Source organism: Pinus tabuliformis, chromosome 7, assembly GCF_031772625.1.
Source record: "Pinus tabuliformis cultivar Carrire ecotype Pingquan chromosome 7, CPIR1, whole genome shotgun sequence".
NCBI lineage: Eukaryota > Viridiplantae > Streptophyta > Pinopsida > Pinales > Pinaceae > Pinus > Pinus tabuliformis.
This window is the reverse complement of record NC_142293.1, coordinates 428797693-428811478: the sequence shown is the minus strand read 5'-3', so window position 1 is coordinate 428811478 and position 13786 is coordinate 428797693.

The following is a 13786-nucleotide window of genomic DNA, read 5'->3' as shown; positions in this document are numbered from 1 at the left end:
GGAAATTGTATAAACATTATCAGGGAGCAGTTAAGACTTCCTAGATTATATTTAGAGTGAAAGGACTAGGGAGACAAGAGAAGTCAAGAATTCTTGCCTAAGATAGTCCTGTAGAAAACATAAGAAATTACAGGAATTGAACACAGAGTATAACAGAGTAAATTCCGTGTTATCCTTCTTTCCTGTAACTTAGAGAATGCTATTTAGATGGTAAATAAAACACAAGTACAGTAACACGAGAGTAAAGAAGAATTATTGATCCATGCATTAACACGAGAATTCTGCAATATATCCTTCTACCATCGATTCCATAACTAGAAAATTCACTAGCAAAACATTCCAGCAATCTTTATTTCTGAAGAGTTCTCAAAACATACAGTGCAGGTCCAAAACGATATTCACCAGCCAAAAATAATACATATCTTGGGGAAGTATTTATAAAAGAGTTTACAAAATATCCCGTAGGAGGAAATATCAAGTAATAAATTCATCCATCTACTTTGGCAAAGGCAATAACTGATTGTGGAAAAACCACACAAAAATGAATGAAGGAGTGACTATGTTGTACTGGTCGCCTTAGGTGTTCCGCTATTGTTGACTTTTCGGCTCAACTAGTCGGTTGATAGCTGCTTCTCTAATTTGCGTTCCTGATGCGCTGCCATTTGCCACCTATGCCTGATTTTGTCTTAACGCCTTTTAGCGCGAATTCCATCCTTTGTCAATTTGATTTTCTAGTACGTGACCCGTATATTTCAATTTTCTAATGTGTAGCTGACCAAAAAAACAATAAAAATTACCTTGGCAAAACCTCAAGCATGCCCTCCCACCATTGATCTGTAGGCAGCTGGTGTCTCTGTAGCTTAATCAATGTTTCATCAGCTTCAGTGTATGTGTAGTAATTTGGCTGGACCTCAAAAAGATGATTTATTTCATGTTCAATATAAAACAAATTTTCCAATTTGTCATATAAAACCTGTCCAGAGGGAGGTATTGTCTCTTCTGTGCTGCTTGATGATGTTGTGATATGATTGGTAATATAGGTATTTACCCTTCGAGCATATTTTTCATGTGTTAACAGTCTTCCACTGCTGGTCAGTAAGCTGGGAAACCCCTTGCTCTGCAACATTGTAAACTTTTGTCTGAAGGTATTTATTTCTGATTGCATCTCTTGGCACTTTCTTTTCAAAGTCTGCACAAAATTCCTCATGGTCAGCACCTTTTTCACTAACAGAATTGTGTATGTTCCGTTCCTGATATCCAGAGCTGCTAACTGTTCTCTAGTATGAGTATTCAAAAAATGGATCATTTTGTTGGCCTCTTCGGGCTTGTTTGCCAATAATGTTCTGCCTTTTGAGTTTCAAATTGAGCTATCCCTATCAACTCAATCTGGTCATGAATAGTGTGGATTGATGTCCATTGATCAGTGATGGACTGGCCAATTTTACTCCACAAAATTGTTTTGATTTCTGTTATAGTCTTGTGAAGAGTAAGGTCCTTTTCCAAGGCTTTTATCTTATTTTCCAGGGCCTTTACTTCCCTTGTCTTCTCAGCCACAACCATTTTTGATTTGTCATAATTCACCTCAATCTTGGCCAGCATTTCTTCAGCTTCTTTTAATTCTTCCATTTGGAGTTCCAAAGCTTTTATTTCTTTCATCATTTCCTCCATACTCAGGCTGGCCTCTTGTCCTGTTGTTGCTGTAGTTGTTGCTGTAACTGTTATTGAAGTTGAGGCTGGAGCTGAGGTACGTGTTGTTGATGCCGGATTAGTAGGAGGGACTGCTGTGATGACTGTAGGAGGAGCAGTTTCAAGAGTTAGAACTGTTTGAGCCGGCTGAGAGGCAAACTCTCCCTGTTTTCCTTGCAGTGCTGCCCCCAAGGCTTTCTCTGTTTCTAGCAGTCTTTCATTCATTCTCATTAGAAAACTTACTACATCCTCCTCTTCTTTCTGCTGTGCTACTTCTGTGGTTTGAGGATGTATTGTAGCTGGCAGCCTGAGTTGTTTTCTGAGGGCTGCTATGTCTTCTTCTTTCTTCTTAATTAAAGCCTGTATGCCCTTGGGATCGTTGGGATCATGTCCCAGCTCCATAATAATCTCCTCCAATGATTTGATTCTATTGTCCTTGGCTAATGAGGAGGCTTTCTCCAATTCCAATTGGGAAAAATTATTATGAAGTGAATTTTGAAATCTGTGGCCAATATTGCTTTATCTGCCAAGGTGGAGTACACTAGTTCTCCAGTTTGTTTGTGTAACTCAATCTGGTCCATTGGGTGGATGTCTTTAGCAAGAACTTCTAGATTTGTTCTGATATAATCAGCAGATGACTGGGGCAACTGTATTGTAGGCCTGAAATGGCTGAGGGTCATTTTCCCTTCTTGAATATCATAGGCTGCCATTAGCCTTTGTTGATTGGTGGGAGCCATTCTTAGCAATTGGTTATAGAGTTGGAACCTTACCGGCTCATTTCTGGCCTTGATTTCAGTGAATGCCTTCTTAATGTCAGAGCCTTGCTTGCACTGTTGCTTGGTGGATGTAACCTCCACACCATGTTGCCTCTCTTGCTCCCGCTGAAAGGAGCTGGTTGATGTTTCCAGAATTGGAGGAATCCGTTGTTCGGTTGTTTCCTCACCCCTTTGGTTACCTGTTGTCTCCTCTGTGAATTCTTCCTTAGAGTAAGGGTTCAACCTTTGCCTTTTCTCCCCTTGAAGTTCTGTGGATCCCATGTGGGTGTCTCTTCCTACCTATCCCTTTTCTTGGCTCTTTCCTCATTGAGAGGAGTTTGTAACACAGGGATTTCAGGTGCCTTTTCTTGTGTTGAAGGGGCTTGCCCTTGACTTTTTTCTTTTGTTGTATTTGGACGGTCTACCATTGTCTCCTGCTGCTCTGAATGCTGCACTTCCTTGCCCTTGGATTTCCCTGCAGGAGGAGTAGTCCCTTGGGCAAGTTGTTGTGAAGTTGTGGCGGATGATGTGCCCGCTCCAAGGTGTCGAGGCAATGTGCAAAACACTTGTCCAACAGAGTCCAGGTCAAGTGTCTTTTCAAACTCTTTCATTTCTTTTTCTAATCTCTCTTCTTCAGTAAGTTCCTCAACTAGTGTGCCTTCTACCCACTCCTGTTGATTAGCATATTGTTCAATCTGAGGGATACTATGGTGCACATATCCTATAAGATTGTTTTTTACTCTTCTAAAGCTTATGAAATGTTCAGGGTCATATGGTGACCAAAGAAAACTTTGTTTCAATTTAAGTTTTTCTCTCAGAATAGTGTCAGCTTCCTTCCATGCCTCTTCCCTTTCATTAAAGATAAAAGGGCCCAATTGTTTTCTTATCTTGAGCTGTGCTTTTTTCCTAGCACCATAGAAATGAGTCAAATCTAAACTACTGAATTGCCGATAGTATTCCAGGGCAAAGAGTCTCATAGGGACATACTTTGGCAGCTTGTAGGGAGCTAATTGACAACCATAGATCCTAATCACTGTATGGTTTTGGTAAAAATACCAGTCACCAATACTGTATTCCTTTGAGAGGTGTAGGATTTTCTGCATTTCAGCAGAGAGCCTGGCAGGAGGAGTTGTTGACAACAAACAGGTGGCTGGATATATGAAAAGGTCAATAAACTCACAATATGTATATGGGGAGCTACGAACATGATGGAATACTGAGGACCAAAATATCACAGACCTTCGCTCCCCCTTAGCATCCAATTTTTTGAGGGAAACTGGGAAACTATCAGGTTGATAGTACAACAGCAAATGATATATATATGAAGTGTACTTGAACACTCTCTCTCTGTCTAAATTCATGAATTGCTCGTGAATTTTGTTAGCTATGAAGGTGGCATAATCATACTTGACAGCAGGGGGTTGTCCTGGAGCAAACATGGACATCAAAGCAAAGACAGTCTCATCCACTATTTCACTTGTTCTGAATCCCAAGATGTAAGAAATCATGTCTATGAGAAATTTTCCAAGCTCATCAAACCAGGCATGGTGATAGGGAATTTTGTATCTAGAGTAGCAATCTGGTGGCATGAACATCTTGGCAATTCGGTCAGTTTCTGTAGAGGGCAGCTTGGAGGCTTGATCCAACAAATGTTTCATGGAGAGGGGGACCAAAGGCTGAGTTGGCTTGAAGTGTAGCATCTCATTTATAGACTGAGGGGTGATATGAAAGAGGACATTGCCAGAAGGGTCCATCATTGCCCTTTGAGAAGGCTCATAATTAGCACAACATTGATGGATGAGGTCAGGGAAGACATTCACTGAAGGCAGGAAGTATATTGGCATATTAGACTCCCATATTCTAAATATGTCAGTTTTATTCCTGTAGCTATTCCTTATTTCACAAAAATCCTGAAGGTGAGGTTTATCACCCTCCATGTCCTCAATCTGGAAATATCTATCAGCAAGAGGTAGCCACTCCAACTCCCTATGTGGTGCATTCAAGGGTGCAATATTCAGGGCCACAGGAATTCTGCAATTTGAGTTTTATATGGAAATGGCCTCACTGAGTAAAATTCAAAGGAGAGATTGAGCCTGCAGAGTTTTTTAATTAGGAAGTTAAAAAATGGTGGAAAGGGCACTCCTTTTGCAGGCCTTTTCTAGTGGTTTTGCAAGCGGACATGAGCTTGACTTGTAGTTTGACGGACAATTGACAGGGGACCATAGAATTAGCAGGTTTCCCTTGGAAAGACGGTCAATCAGTGACTTAGAGTGCAGAGGTTTGCAGGCAACAGTGTATTTGACTCGAATTTATCTCTCCCTGTGATTTTAACTGAGAAATCACGAAAAAACACGGTTTATGGGCGACTGTCAAGTAAATACCTGTTTTACAAGAGTCTGGTGCGAAATACAGTTGCAGACGGAGCCGAGGAGGTCAGGTTTGCAGCATGGACATGCCTGGGTGGCGGACTGGAACGTTAGTGGAAGATTCAACGTAATTCACATGCACAGTCTCCACTATACGATGCATAAAAAATAAACAAAAACATCACTTTCATGACTTTTGAACAAATTTGGGCTTTTTCGGACTTTTTGGTGCTTTTTGTGCTGATGTCATCATGACCTAACCTTGTCCTATAGTAGGGTACGAAAGGTGATGTGGCAAATGATGTGGTCGCTGACATGGACGGATGACGTGGTGGACACGGCGGACAAAACAGTAATGCAGGTGCTGGCGTGGGTGCAGACGTGGCGTATGATGTAGGCAGCGGGAACAGGAGGTGGTTTGTGGTTTCCATCGGACCGCTTTTGGTACGAGGGTGGTTTACATCAGAGTGGGCCCGATGCAATAGGAAAGAGACACGCGTCCCAGGGTACGGCAGGAAAACCGCTTTCCATCGGGTGCTAACTCTCGTACACTGGAGCAGCTCCTATATCAACAAGAGCCGTTGGATCTGGAGGGCGCGATCCAATGGTTGACGGGATGGCGAGTTGACGGTGAGGTACGGCACAGGGGCCCACCGAAAGATTTAACATTTTATAATGTTTTTCGGGGGTTTTGCAAATGTTTTTAACTTTGGGCTTTGGCGGATCGGTTATTTATTTAACTGAATGTTAAATAAAAACAATTTAATAATGCGTAAAGGGTTATAATGTTGTTTATGTGGGCGGGTTAGGGGTGGTTATTTATTTAACCGGGGTTAGATAAATTCCAATGATGCGGAGGGCTATTATAATGTTTCTGGTAAACATTATAATTCCCGAAACTTTTGCTATATGGTTATAGTTGCCAAAGGTAGGGATACTATACATTTTTTTGGTTTTTGATGTATTTGTATATATAATAGGGGAGGGGAAATATAAGTGGGAGTTATATAATAGGGTTAGCATGTTAACATGAATATAAGGGGAGATGATAGGTGCATGAAGTTGAATCACCTAGACATGGGGGGGTGGGGAGAAATAAAACATTACACAAGAAATGTGGCTTTGAACTTTTTAAGTAAACCTGAAGTTTCACTTAAGTTTTTCTGAAAATGGAGTGAAGTTAAGAGTTTGGGCAGATCCCAATCTCTTTGAGGGATGTTAGTGAATGATTGTTGTGAGGGGAGAGAGGGGGAATTAGACATGCAACATCTGATCTATCATCACACCTTTGCCATGATATTTGAGATATCCATGAAATAGATCATATTCAAAAAGATGACACAATTGATAAAGCTGTTGCTGCAACTTCAATCTACTTACTCATTCTACAATTCCTAACATTTTTTCTTCATTTTTTATTGGGTGCACTTGAACTAACAAACCCTGATTTTCCTCTTTTCTTTTGGGTGCCCTCCTATCTAAATCTATCCTTATCTCCTCCAAGAGCTCAGATTAAGCAGTTGCGCCCTTTATTTCTCTATCTTACCTAGTAATCTGCCAAGCTTGAACTGTTTGGACAGACCTTCATTCTCTATTCTATAACATGAAATTTAAATATGGACTGGCCCAAATTGAGCTGTTGGACCATCCATCAAGTGAGCTAAGAAATAGTGTTCGCACATTGTGAACTTGCTTTGCACAAGTAGGACAGTAGTGGCATTTTAACTGGCCACTTTCCTGGTCTTTCTTTGGGGTTCATTTTCTTTCTTTCTTGACCAATTCATTTTCTTTCCCTTTGATTTTTCTTTTAGGGCACACCCTCTTTAGATTTTTTAATTTTCTTTATCTGTATACAAAATATGGTACCTTTGCAGCATGGAAAGGATGATCATATTTGACACTTCCATAGCCAATCATGAAATATGACACCTATTGGTATAGGAACCTAACAGTGGCTCCACTTGGGGATGGCTTTTCCAGGTGAAAAGCCAAGAACAGCAGGTTAGATGGCCTTATTTCAGTTCTTGCTATAATCTGAAACTTCCTTCTGTTGTAGACACAGAACTAAATGTTTGTAACATGTATATACTTCTCATGAGCTAATGTGAACCAAATAACAACTTTGTTCTGCTAGTTGGCCTAAGTGTTCAGTCATCTTCATGGCTCCCAAGCTTTTCTTTTTGATTTCTTCTGGTAAATTCAAATATGTACAAAAGGTGGCATCACTCCTTGCTTTTTTCCTTAAAATCTGCTGCATCTTATCCCTAATCTAATTGCTGTAATGAACTGCTAAAATAGACACTACTTATGTACAATATACAGTTATGTTATGTTGATCAAAGAGGATCAAAATAATGCTTGAGCATTCGCCCATTGACTGGCCCTTCCTCAGCTTCTGTGCCATCCAAACTCTTCAAAAAATAGGTGTTGTTTCCTTGTACAGCCTGAATGACATAAGGTCCTTTCCAAAGGAAATCAAATTTGCCATGCTTTCCTTTGTCTTCCCTTCTAGAATCCCACTTCAGCACTTTGTCTCCTATGAAGAAATCTTCAGCTTTTGTTCTTTTGTCAAAAATATTCTTGAGTCTATCTTGCAGAACCTGAGTTCTCTGATATACTTCCTCTCTAGTTTGTTGCAAGTGAATAGTTTGATTGATTCTCCTTTGAATGTCATTGGGTTCTGCTTGTAACTCTTGCAACAATTTGATTACAGGGATTCCCAAGGATGAGGGGAACACAGCCTCCATGCCATAAACCAATTCATATGGGCTGGTTCCAATAGATCTTTTGGTGGTCAATCTGTCTACCCATAGTGCATTTACCAGCTTTTTATGCCAATTCTTTTTATTCTCCTCCAAGATTTTTTTGATGATGTTGATCAGGCTTTTGTTGGAGGATTTGGCTAGGCCATTACCTTAATGGTAATAGGCTGTGGAGTGGCCCAAGGTAATGTGGTATTTATGACAAAAATTGATCATTCTCTTGGATTTAAAAGCAACAACATTGTCTGTAATGATTTTCTCCGGACAACCAAATCTAGACAAAATATTGGTTTCTAAGAATTGCATGATGATTGAGTCACTGGTTTGCCTACAAGGGATGGCTTCTATCCATTTGGTAAAGTAGTCTGTGGCAGTCAAAATCCTTTTTTTTTGGCCAGAGGAGGAAGGGTGGATTTCCCCAATGAAGTCCAAACCCCATTGTTGAAATGGTCTTTCAGTTGAAATGGGTTTGAGGGGTAAAGGTAACAACTTTCTCTTGCCTTCAAAGATCTGACATTTATGACAAGAAACTACAAATTTTTTCACGTCAGTGAACAGGGAGGGCCAGTAAAAACCATCTCTTAGAATTTTATCAGCTGTTGACTTCCAATACAAGTGTCCTCCGCATTCCCCTGCATGAAATTCCTTGAGTTCTTTGTTAGTTTCATCTTGTATTAGGCAATTTAGCAAAATACCTTCATGATTTTTCCAAAACAAAACATTGTCTATAATACAAAACTTTGAAGCCTTCATTTTCAAGAATCTCTTTTTAGTCCTAGATAACCCTGGAGGAGCTTGCAGGTTTAACAATATACAACATATGCCAGCATACCAAGGTGATTGTAAAAAGGCTTGATTGATCTGTGGCGTCGCCATCTCCTATTCGTTATCCAGTTCATTAATGTCAAGGGCTTGAAAATTGGTTTCAGTCATCAATTTAGCTAAACCTTGTCCTTTTATCAGTTTTGTCGGTTTGATTTCAATGTCATACTCTAGAATACTGGCTATCCATTTGCCCCTCTTACCTTCGATTCCTTCTTGAGTTATAATGTCTTTGACCACCGCATTTGGAACATAGGCTATCACATGAGAGTACAAGATATAAACTCTGAAATCCTTGATGGCTTTTACAAGGGCATAGGCCTGTTTCTCCATGATTTGGTAGTTGAGTGGGGCATCTCCAAGTGTTTTGCTGAAGAAAGCGATGGGCTTCTCACATCCTTGGTCATCCTTTTGTAGTAGCACAACAGCAATAGTGTGCTGAGATGCAAAGGAAAAAAGTATAAAATCTCTATCAAATTTGGGGCTTGTGAGAACAACTGTTCTAGTCAAAGCTATCTTGATTTCCTCGAAAGCTTGTTTAGCTTCCATTGTCCATTTGACTTTAGAATCTTTCTTCAGCATATTATTCAACAATCTTATCAGTTCAGCTAAATTGGGAATGAACCTCCTTAGGAAATTGATCTTTCCTAAAAAAGCTTGCAGTTCTTTGATGTTTCTTGGGTGAGTCACTTGGAGAATAGCTTGTATTCTGTCCGGTTCAATTATGATGCCATCTTTTGAGATTATGTGACCTAGGATTTTGCCTTCTTCTAGGCCGAACAATGATTTCTTTGGGTTCAATGATATGCCATATTTTCTGCAAATTAGGAACACTTGTCTTAAATGCTCTAAATGTTTTTGGTCTAATTTTGAAAAAGCAGTGAGGTCATCAAGGTATATGACTAAGAAATCATGGATCTCCTTTGCAAAGGATATGTCCATTGCTCTTTGAAATGTGGCCCCTACATTTTTAAGTCCGAAAGGCATTTTTACATATTTGAAGGTTCCCTAAGGTGTTGTAAAGGCAATTTTGTCTTGATCATCCGGGTGGACCAAAATATGATTAAATCCTGAGAATCCATATAACAATGAGATCCTAGAGGCTCCTACTACCCTTTGTAAAATGTGATCCATCTTGGGTAAGGGGTTAGTGGTCCTTTAGAGAGACTTTATTCAAATTTCTTAGGTCAACGCAGAGTCTTTTCTCACCAGTTTTCTTCCTAGTGGGCACTAGATTTGAAATCCACTCTGAAAACCTAATAGGTGCAATTATTCCAGCTTCATACATTCTTTTGACTTCCTTCTCAATAAGGGGAAGGAGGACAGGATTCACCCTTCTAAGCTTTTGCTTAAAAGGTTTTTAATTTTCTTTCAAGGGTATTGTATGTTGGATGACGGAAGCATCATAAGACTTGAGGTCCTCATAGCTCCATGCAAACACATCTTGGAACTCTATCAACAACTCAATGTATCTAAATTTCTGATCAGGAGGCAATGTTTTGGATAGTTTTACCATTTTGGGATTTTCTGTGGTTCCAATATTGCAGTCCTCAATTTCTGCATTCAGTGGTTGCATTTTTGGTTTCCTTGGAATGTCATTTGAATCAAATATATCCTCTGAAGGAGTTAGGCCTGTGGGCAGAAAATTATCCTTTAGTTGAATTAATTCGGATTCTTCCTCAGCCATTTCATCAAGGTCCATTTGCTTCAGTTCTTGTAAATTTTCACAGTCAAAGGTTGTTGGATGCAAAATCAGATTAGCTGTTTCAGCTGATATGTTCTGCTCAATTTTGTCTATTTGTTGTTGATCATCAATGGTGCTTGTATCAATGTTTATACTTGAGAATTCCTCTTTCAAAGTGAGGAAATTATTGATCTGTGTATCATTTTCAAACACTTGCCAATTTTTTACATTATCTGGGACAGCAGGTCTGTGTTTGATTTTAGCAGTGAAGTGGTGGTTGGGCTCAAATGGTAGCTTGCAAGTGCTGGCAAAGGTTGCCAAACTGTGTGCATGTAAATTGTGCTTTCTTGGAATTTTGGTGAGCTGAGATTCTGAGAAGGTGTTAAGTATTTGAATGGCTGCACCTATGTAAGCTCTTAGCCTAAGATCATTTGCAACAAATCTTCCCTTTATCTATTGGATAATCAAGTCTGAGTCCCCTAGAATTGAAACCTTAGTTGCCCCTATACTTTTGATAAATTTAAGTCCTAGCAAAAGGGCCTCATACTCGGCCATATTGTTTGTACATCTGAAATTTAGCCTATATGCATGACCTTAAGCATGGTCATTTTGCATATTGTGTATCAAAATCCCTGCCCCTGCTCCCAATTTGTTCACTGATCCATCAAACTCTAAGTACCATAAGATTTCTTGACTACCACTGGTCTTAGGAGTTTTGGAAACTTGCTCAGTGGGCAGATTTTGATTTTGTAACTCATATGGTATGTCATGTTCATTTGTTGCATCAATCATATCAACAATTTTTTGATCTTGAGCACTAGATTGTTCATTCATGTTTTTTGTTTGTGCTGTTCCTAGGAGTTTGATATCAGTTTTGGGACACATCCCAGCATTGTATAAGATGAATGAATCCATATCGGAATGCATAAAATAGATGGGGAATTTTTGGGGTTTCTCTTGACTGCTAACCACATATTTCATCAATTTTTCTCGGTACAATCTCTTTGGCTGTCCAAAGACTGAAATGGTGGCATAGGACATGTCTAGCTGCAAAGAACCTTGGATTTTTGCACCCCAAGATCTGGACAAAAGAATTCCATATTTAGGTGAGATGTCAGCGACCACCACATCCATCAAGATTGTTTTAGCTGGATATTGGACTAAAGATACACAAAGGTCTTTAATTAGGCCTAGACACCTGACCTGGCTGGAATCAAATGAGAACAAGTATTTGTATGCCCTTGTGATATCTAGGTCTAGCTTTTCCATCACAGAATTAGGCATTAGGTTATGGGAATCTCCTGAATCAAACATTGTGTTGAGCAGCACTTTGTCATGAATGTTCAAGCTCACATAGAACGGAGGAACTCCTCAGTCTACGATTTTACCATTGACTTCAGGACCAAAAAACAGTTCTAGTTGGTCATCTAAAACATTGATTGCATCCCTATTCTCTGATATTTGAAGTGACCTATTGATTTGTTCCCTATAAACTTCAAGTTTAGCCAATTCAGACAAAGGAATCGCTATTTTCAGTTTTCCTATTTCTGTTTCTAAGTTAAAAGGTTTTTCCACTTGAATTCTTGTATTGTGGACAGCAAGCTTTTCCTTTTCTGTGGTATTTTCAATAACCTTATCTTCATCATGAGTGTTGTTTTGAGCTAAATCTATTTTAAAATTATTTTCAGGAGGGGAGTTTAGATTTTCTTTTGAGGGAATGGGTGTGGATGGTTGATCCTTTGAGGGTTGTACATCTGATATGTCTTCCATAGTGGCTTCCTTTGGGTTGGGATCTGTCCTAGCAGGGAGTTTTGTCAGGGCAGCTTTATCTTTTGTTTTCTTTGGCTGCTTGGTATCTTTCATCTTGGCAGGTTTAGGCACATCTATGATTTTTCTTCTTAATTTGTATTGTTTATGAACCTCATAGACCGCTACATCATAACCTTCTCTGAAATCAAATGATTCTCCGGACTTGGTTTGAAATTGATTGAAATTATGGGCCTCTTGGTCATCTTACGTTGGAAATATTTGTTGCTCACTTTTTAACCCCATTAGGTTGATTTGAGTATCCTCTGTCGGCTCACTAGAGGTTGAGGCTTCGGCATAATTTTCTTGAAATGGAGGTCTGATATTCTGATCAGGGCCAGCCTTCCCGGTGTTAGGATTTTGATTTTCTCTAAAGTTCGGATTCCTAGTGGTGTTACTTGGTTGACCTTCCCAAGAAGATTTCCTTTCAATGATTTCCACTCTGTCACCCAATCTATCCATACCTTTGATGATTGCATCTAGTTTTTTCTCAAATGCTGAAGGCTCTTCTTTGAAAGTTGTTCTCCTTTCACTTCTAGCCCGATTTCTTTTAGATATCAAGTTGGCCTCTACACTAACAGCTATAATTTGCATGTCTTCCAAGGTGGCAGGAGCTCTTTCCCTCAGCTGATATGCCATGTCAGAGTCAAATCCATTGGGGAATTTGATTAAGGCTAAGTCAGGTGGAGGTCTAAGGTTTTGAGGGATAGCACTGTACACATTGTTGAACCTAGCACAATAGTCTTGGACAATTTCTTGTGGGCCTCTTTTTATACTGTCATACTCCGATAGGATATGCAATGGGTCCTTCTTCTTTTCCCATATGTTGAGAAAGGTTTGGTAAAGGGCATCTGGATCAGCAATTGTGTTTGCACCAAGTGCCCTAAACCAAGTCCTTACTTCACCGGTTAGACTTTGGACAATATTTTCATTCTGACATCATTGTCATCAATTTGGTAGTTTTCAAAGTAGTCCATCATTTTCTTAGTGTGTTCTTGGGCTGTATAGGAGCCAGTAGCATCAAAATATGTGATTTTGCTCTAATAATCCTGAGGGATAGCCCCTGGATTCCCAGGTAACTACAGAGGAGCATAATGGTTTGCCATATTTACAGGGATAAATGGGATAGCAGGAAGAAATAAGACAGCTGGAACAACAGGGACAGTGGTGGAAATATGTGCAGTGGATGGGGGAGTGGAAAGGATACTTTGAGGGGTCAATGAAGAACTTGTAGAGGCTGTAGTATTGACAGAAAAGACTGCTGCTCTGTGGTGGGCTCCAGTATTGCAGCAATAATGCTGCAACTCCTGGGACTCCCTTCTTTACTCTCATCAACCTGGTAGTTCGTAACAAACTTGGAAGCGACGGTGCTGTATGCATAAGTACTAGCTCTTGCCGCAGCTGTCACTGGTCAGCTGCCACAAGTCCGCTAGGGGCTCAAGCCAACTTCTATGAGCTCTTAGAAGAAGCTTTGTACCTGATGGATGGAAGCTAACTCAAAGGAAGCTGATCTACTTGTAGAAAGAAACTGAAAGTCAAAGAGTAACATAAACCCTAACAAACCCTAATTCTACCAGCTAGTCCTACTGATGCAAAGGAGAGGATGCAAACTATTGAAAAAGATGCCATTACTTCTACAAAGGTGAAATGCACATGCCTATGCTATCTCTATCTAAAGAACACATCTTTTTTGTATTTTTGATTACGTTATCAAAATTATCATACATGTACTTTTAACTGGCTTCTTGCTGTGTAGGGGTGGATCAAGGAGGAGAAATGCTTGGAAAAGGTTGGGAAGGTTCAGAGAGGGTCTAAGGAGTCCCTAACACCCTTCCAGAGAGTTTCACCAAGTTTGGCTATCCAGCAACCTCACTTGTGAGCTTCTACAGGAAGTCTGCAGGGGTT